At 39.2% G+C, this 7,840-nt stretch overlaps 1 protein-coding gene across 1 annotated transcript in view; it reads right to left on the bottom strand.

Moving 5' to 3' along the window:
• Positions 1-2,849: 2,849 nt before the first annotated feature.
• The window catches only part of stk35 (serine/threonine kinase 35), a 13,584-nt gene continuing 8,593 nt past the window's right edge, over positions 2,850-7,840 (bottom strand). Inside the window, exon 3 of the mRNA XM_008318573.2 lies at positions 2,850-6,016. The gene's annotated coding sequence lies outside the window, so the exon portion shown is untranslated. The remainder of the gene's footprint in view (positions 6,017-7,840) is intronic.

Below are 7,840 nucleotides of genomic sequence, written 5' to 3'. Positions count from 1 at the left end.
GAGACCGCTAAAATAAGACGCCATATTTAACAAAGAGATAATGCGTTGGATCACTAATATAACTATATATGCTGACATGATTCTCAATGTGATACACGCTGAAAATAACTGCGACATTAAATGTAAAACAACAAAAAGATGTGATGTCACAAAAATCATGCTTTTAAAAAATTACAGATAAAACTGTTTTAATAAAAAAACATTATAATAAAAAATGTAAACGTACAGGTGTCAAGTCTTTAAAATGAGAGTCAACATTAACACAAAGGCTTATTTTTCATCTGGGATCTGAAGGTTAAATGTTAAGCTTTGTATCTTAACCAATCAGTTCAACTGTTGGATGTTTGTTGACATAAAAACTAATAGTTGAATCTTAAAGTGAATGTAAATCAAAATGCTTTAATAAAATAATAATATTAATCTTAATATGATATTATTAATAATAATATCATGGTTTAATGCTTTTTTTAATACAGTAGTTGTAAATCCCAATGGTTATTCTGTATCTATAATGTAAATATAGAAACAGTGATGGTCAGATTTATAGTTCAAATTTAAGTGAAACATATATTTCCATGTTTTAGAAGAAACTTTATTGCAGGTTTATTGCTTTAAAAAATTACCTATTATTCAATGTATTTACCTCGTTGTAGTTTAAGTAAAAACATGACAACAAGCTGACAGGTTTGAGCCTTTAGAAAAAACAACAAAAACTTCTAACACTCGGACATGAATACTACATGTCACAACGCAGTAACAGAGACGGCATGTATGAGGACACAGGTCAGAGGGAGTGGTCGTGGTCTCCCTCCCCCCGTCCCTCCCCCTCCCCCTCCTCCTCCCCCACTCACTGACACCAGTGAAGTGCACGTCGACTCAGCCCCTCCCTGCTTGTCCTTACATTCAGGAACATGTTGTTCTTTGGCAGCAGGCCTAAAAACACAGCATCATCTCCACGGTCAGGACCCGCCGACTGCTGCTGTAGAACACACACACACACACACACACATTACTACTTCACAAGAGGGTAATCAGTATAGTTATACAGTAATATAGTATTAGCAGTAATATAGCTACACACAGACTGACTTTTTTACCATAGTATTTCGACACCACACAGTTTTGATATCAGTAAAAATCATTCGTTTTTTTTCTACCTTTGGAAAGGCTACTGGAAAAAATCTACCAAATATACATTTTACAAAATAAGAGTCCCTTATAAGTAAATAAGTTCGAAGTGAGTGTGTATGTGATAACTCCAGTCTGCTGCAGACATGACCTTCTCATGTGTTTTAACCAGTACAGTTGCACCTTCACATGTTACATGGTGTTCATAACAGTAAAATCATTTCCTTCACAGAGAGACTTTTCTAACCTGGATTTTTTTTTTCACATGTTAGTCTGTATCTAGATATATTGACACTTGAAAAAGATAATTGAGTTTGTTTTGTCCACCATGATTATTGATCAGGGGAATGGGAAGAGATTGAAGAGAAAGGGAATGGGAAGAGATTGATTTACCCTGAAAGGCAAGTAAAGGGAATGGGAAGAGATTGATTTACCAAAAGACATAAAACCTCTTTGGCCACGCCCTGTAGTGAACTGTGTGTGTGTGTGTGTGTGTGTGTGTGTGTGTGATGGCTGTTTAAATGCACTAACACTAAGAGTCTGATCCTCCACCGTCTCAGCCCCGATGGTCACTGCCGGGGCATCAATTATGAACCTAATGCTCCCGTCACAGCTGTTTCCAGCAGTGTGTTGAACACCCCTACCATTTAGCCCCATATCAGCTGCTCCCCCACCCCCACCCTCACAACGCCTCCTCTTTCCTTAGAACACTGTGTACCCAGGGCAACGGCTTGAGCACAGAACGCTGACAAGCCCACTACTGTCTGTCTGTGTCTGTGTCTGTGGAGGTGGGTCATTGTGTGGGTTTGTCTGTGCTGTGGGACCAATCACTGTTACTGGGTGGGTCGAGGGGTCCCACTCAGTGTTAGCTTATAGTTCGATTCACAGGGTTTAAGCAATGGACTGTTAACTGGTGTGAATGGATCACTACTGTTGTGACAAGGCCAATGTCGTATTGCTGTCAATCACAAGTGTCATCCAACAGCCTGCATGAGAAGCAGTGTAAATATGTGATGGTACCTTAAACTCCTCCAAGGCCCTGCTGTGACCATCTGTGATTCTCCTGCTTCAGTGTTTTGTTGTTTTGCAGTTAAAAGTTGTTTTATTGGGAGCTTTTCCTCCTCCTTGTTAAATCTTAAGGACAGAGGAAGTTCTTTGTTTTGTCTCAGAGCCTGTTTATACCAACAGAGTCTCTGCTTCTGTTAATGTGAATTTAATATGAATGAACATAAAAATGGTCTCCAAACCTTCTTTGTTGACAAACCTAGAGGCCGGTTGTTGCCTTCGGACTAATGTTGGATCTACAGGAAATCTTTCTTCCTACACAAATATAAAAACTTTGTCCAAAGTCAACAAAATGGCTAACACCGAACTTTTACTTTCATGACGTCGCCTGTCTAAAAGGGATATATTATACAAAAGGCCAATTTTAGGTTAAAAAAAGATGGTATCTGTTCACTGCTCACTGTATGTCAACAGTACAGCACAGAGAGATTTAATCAGCGGGAGTGTAGGCTGTTGTTTGGGTGGTGATTAGAACAGGGTGTCTGCTGCTGGAGTGACACTGTGGATGAAAGATAATAACAAATGTCAGATCCACCTTTAGTCTGCCACGGTCCAGGTCTAAAGGAACTGATCCAGTCAGAGGTGAACTTTACCTTTAGATCAGTACGAGGATTGGTAATAAGACAAGAGGAACAGAGCATTGAACAGAGAAAGAGTTCTGATATGGTTCACTGTTTATTTAAAGAACACATTTTCAACTGTATAGGCAGTGTTTACAGTGAAGGAGTTTGCATAGTGTCAAGAGTTTTCAAGTGGAATCAATACAAGCTGGGAGCAGAACACATGGCTCAAATATGAAGGTACAGTGCAGGGACCACCAAGGTTAGCAGGACCAAACTATAAAACCTGAATGACCTGCTAGCTAATGAACATCACAATGTCATACTGAGTTTTTTAAATTATTTTTTAGATAGATTTCACATACCAAAAAGGTTAACTGAATGAGAAACAATGGGAACCATGTAGCAAAAGTTATGAAGTAAAAGGCAGTTTACAAGTGACAGTGAGAAACTGTGTGTGTGAAGAATGGAAACATTTGCTTTAACTTTGCACTGTGCACAAGAGGAAGACGTACGTTAGGTCCACGTGTGCTGTGCACAGGAGATTTGGTTGTTTCCTGAAGCGTTAGCTTAGCTAGGTTTTAGTTCATTAAACCGCACAGAGTCAAGTAAGTCAGACGCAGGTTAGGGATTCAAAGAGTTTGAGGTAAAAAAATATCCCACTTTAGCAAAGTGAAGTGAGGTTTTACTGAGACTGTTGTGGAGCTGGGGATGAGGTAGGACCACATGACACTGACACTTCATCTTCTTCTACATGTAAGACATTAAAGTTACATTTGTAGATGCTACACTACGCTGTAAATGATGTACTGTACTTAAACAAATTTAAGTGATACACTTAAATAGTTTGTAAATCTACTGGTACTTCCTGGCTGTTTGGATCTCAGGTACAAAGGCATGAACTGTTAGAGGAAAGGAAAGGAGAAGAGTATTGTCACACTTCAAACACTATTGCTAACAACAGCCACACCTGCTTCTTGTTCTGAGGTTGTGGAAACAGTGGAGGAGAGTAAGTGAGCAGTAGGTGCAGGCACAGAGGGATTAACATGGAATAGAGATTTTACAATTCCTGTACTAAACTAAAATCCCTTTTTTGTTATGACTTCCAATGCCACTTTTTAGACATCAATGTCTTGTCTAGTCAACATATGAGGACAAGGATGTTTCCCTGCTACTCATCAAACCAGTTCCACCATCTTATTTTACAGAATTCACACTAAGACAGAGGAGTGTTAAAAGTACATTAGTCACTCTCAGAACAGTACTTCAGAACTCAAGATCAAAAGTGACAGCCCTGAGTGACAGTTTTGTTTTGAATTATTTTGCACAATTATATATATATTGCATAATTATTTGTATTTAGTTGTTCATCTGTTTCTCAATTCCATGTCAGCCTTCTTTAAACACAGCATTTAGTTCTGCTGCAAATCAGAGGTCCAGGTTTGATATCAAAATATATAACTATATAAAAAACAACGCAAAGATCCAGATGTCGAGTACGTGCAGATCATCCATTGCTGGACCATCTGTTATAACACTAACTGGTGACCACTGCATTGTGACTCAGCTTGTTGTTGTCTATACACCACTTCAAGTTTGTGTTTAGAAATGATTTTCTGTATTGTATTGTATCTGACCTCGACCTAAGACACAGCTCAATGGTTCTGTCAAACCTCTGGAAGGTGATGGTTAAATATCACATATTTAAAACATCACATGCAGTGAACAGTGCTTCAGTGTGTTGTACACAGCAACATGCCACTGAAAAGACATTTGACTAAAGGGGAGGGGCGGGGGCAATAAGGGTGGGTATTCCACGAGTACTTTTGGCGGATTACGTCCAGATGGCAAATCTTCAAATTTCCTGTAAAAGTCCCTTCAATCAGACACTTAATAAAAAAGTAGGTCCAGATGGCTCAATACTGTGCAGGTGTCACACTGTTCTCTCAGAGTGACCTTTTATTTGTATCACAACAACAGAAACCCGAAAAACTAAAAAGGTCGATCAAATATTCTAATTCTAAAATGTTATAATCATTCTCACTGTAAAAGTTCAAACAACATTCAAACCTGTTAGTCTAACAAACACTGTCAAATGTCTTCTTGGTCAAAATAACTTTAAAGCTGCGAGACACACTACACCACAGGTGGTCAACTGATCTGGAGTCCGTGTGTGGTCACACAACAGTGGTGGTCACACTGCCATTCACCAGGGTTAGCCCCGACCACTGTGTACCGCTAGAACATATGTGAGAAGTGACACGGAGTGAAGACCAGACCAGGATTTCTTTAGCCTGTGTTCGTTCTTTCCTGTATCATCACAGAAGTCTCTGTATCTTGACGTTTCAGCTGTTTTCAACACATTCTGGTCTCTGATTGGCTGTTGTTGACAGTTGGCAGATTTTTGTTTTGCTAAAGCTTTGGATTTAAGAAAAGCTATGAAATATAGAAATAATCAATGAATCCAAATTGAAGACCAGCCTGCCTCCATTTGTTTTCTGTTAAAATAATCTACTGAAATTAGCATGTCTGCAGCATGTTTCTCTGGTCTGTGGCACTGGTTCAGGAAACACTGTTGGAAAAAACGTCTTAACCTGAGCAAAAATGTGACAAATTATCTTTAGTTCCATAAGAATGGGAACACTTGGACTGCATCCACCCTGTGGTTACATGGTTGGGAATATGGCTGTTGTGCAGTTGTACACATTATGATTTAAATGTGACTGACTCCATCCATGCTGCTTGGACCAATATTAAAGAAAATCAGTATAAGTTACGTGTGGGCAAAAAAGTCAGATTTTGCCCACTTTTGGTGTGAAGAAAGTCCAGATTCAGAACACTAAGTTGTCACACTTGTTTTTAACTTCTTCACGGCCGAAAGTTGACATTTCTTTTAAACCAAAAAGTCTTTTGGTCAACACCTAACACACAAACCTGTGTTACGTCCTCATTCCAAAACCTTTGATTGCACTTTGTGGGTCGCTTTGAAGGCACTATGGTGTGAGAGAGGGCAGTGAAGAGTTACGATGTCACACTGTGCCACAATCAAACAGGTGTTAGGGGAAGAGCAGTATCAACATCCCAGCAGACTATTGCCGTGGTAACAGAGATTAGATGAGGACGATGCTCTGTGGACTCCTGTTGGATGACATCAGCAGCATCCATCACATCACATTCTAACCAACAGGATGGTGATCGTTCATAGTTCAGTTTCAAAGTCCCTTTAATTTCCATCCAAGTCCAAGTCCATGAAGTAAACAAAACTGCAGAGACAGGGAAAAAAATATGTATAAAATATACACATATGTACATACATATACAGTATATTGGGTTTTTTTTAAAAGTTGAAAACCTTAAAGGTTCCCACAGTAAATGTGTAGTAATTAAAAAGTGTGAACCAATAAAACATGTTTAAACAAATTAAATAAGATTGTGTCAAACTTTAGATTTTAAGTGTTCATTTTAAGAATAAGTTGGGAGAGTGACCAGTCTATTAGGATTGTTTAACAGCAACTCCATATACAATATCAAGGTGCGAAAAAATACAATGTTAAAATCAGGATGCACAATGAGAATAAAGCGAAAGAGCGTCTGAGGCGATGAGAATAAAGTTAGAGTTAACCTTGAAGTACGCAGAGAGGTTTGAAATGCCTTGTCAGCAGTCAGAAGACAAAAGACCACAGTACACGTGTATATATTAGCTCAAATGTTTGCTGAGACCACAGACTAAATTCCACAGTTAAATGTTAGACACAAAAACCAATGCTTTCACTTTCATGTGACCACAACAATCAGGGATTGCCTTGAAAATAATATCTTTTGTTGCAATATGTCTGCATCACAACACTATTTAAACACAGTGATTATGACAGACCTACAAATGTTCTGATGATCACAGACAGACTGGGCTGATTTATAGGTCGCCGTCACCATGAATGTTAGCAGACCTTTTTACAACTACCAGCAGTAAAACGACAGCACCATCTGACACTGATCCACTTTACTGGATACAGATGTGCCCCAGGTTGAGTGGAGAGCTGCGTTCTAATAATAGCACAGTGTCTGACATGGCAGCGTGGGCCTGCACTGGTGTGTTCGCTCTCTACCCAGGTTGCATAACCCCACAGCACATGGGTTAGACACAAATGGGTCAGCTTAGCAGAGGGCACGCAGCCACGTACCAGATACTGAGTGAATCAACATGGATCTGCTCTTTATGCAACAACTGGTTTATCTGCATTTTTGTGAAATGAAAAATTTCTACAAATAAATACAACTTTTCAGAGGCCTTGGAGAAATATGTTTGAAACCATTTTGTTTGCTCTGAACCTTCTGACAAAAACAGTAGAGAGTGTGTGTTTAAAGTACAGCTGTCAGCTGCCCCTGGTTGGTTGGCTGTTTGCAAATAGACCACAGGACCATGTGTTGTTATGAGGATAAACATCAGTTTTTTTATATACGTACAGATTCCCTTTAACAATAGAAACTGTTAAAACAAAGTTACCACAGGTGGACAGCAGTTTAGCTTAAAAACGACGTCATTTTAAAAAGCCTCTTTGACAGATGCCAATATAGTGACTTAACTGTCCTCTGACCTGTCTACCTGTCTATATACCTAACCTAATACTGACCAAGTTTCTGTTTTTATTTAAACATGCTGGAGCAGCTTTAAGAATCCTCAGCAAAGAACAGTCGAACCTGTTCGTGGGAATGCCTTGACTCTCTGACCGTAGGCACAGGTTTAGAAACATGCCTGTCATACCTGCATAAACAACCAGGCAACAACCAGGTTACACAACTCTACACACTCTGGCTGTAAGCTTTCAAACTGACTTGGATCCAAAGAACAGCTGTCACAGGGTGTTTTTATCAGATGTCAACCGTTAATCATCGCTGATAAAGTGAATGCAGCTCATTTAATCTGCACCCTTTAAAAGAAGGAGCTGTGTTTTTGACTTGGCTGATGTGGTTAAACTGCAGTACTGCAACAAATTGTTCTTGGTACGAGACACAAAGCATTCTAATGTTGACTAACATTTCCTATTTATCATCTATCAAGTGTCAACATCAAATTCAAAGAACAGATG

Source organism: Cynoglossus semilaevis, chromosome 10 (genome assembly GCF_000523025.1).
Source record: "Cynoglossus semilaevis isolate Cse_v1.0 chromosome 10, Cse_v1.0, whole genome shotgun sequence".
Lineage (NCBI taxonomy): Eukaryota > Metazoa > Chordata > Actinopteri > Pleuronectiformes > Cynoglossidae > Cynoglossus > Cynoglossus semilaevis.
Note: the sequence above shows the minus strand (reverse complement) of the source record. Positions and strands in the feature narration are given on the sequence as shown.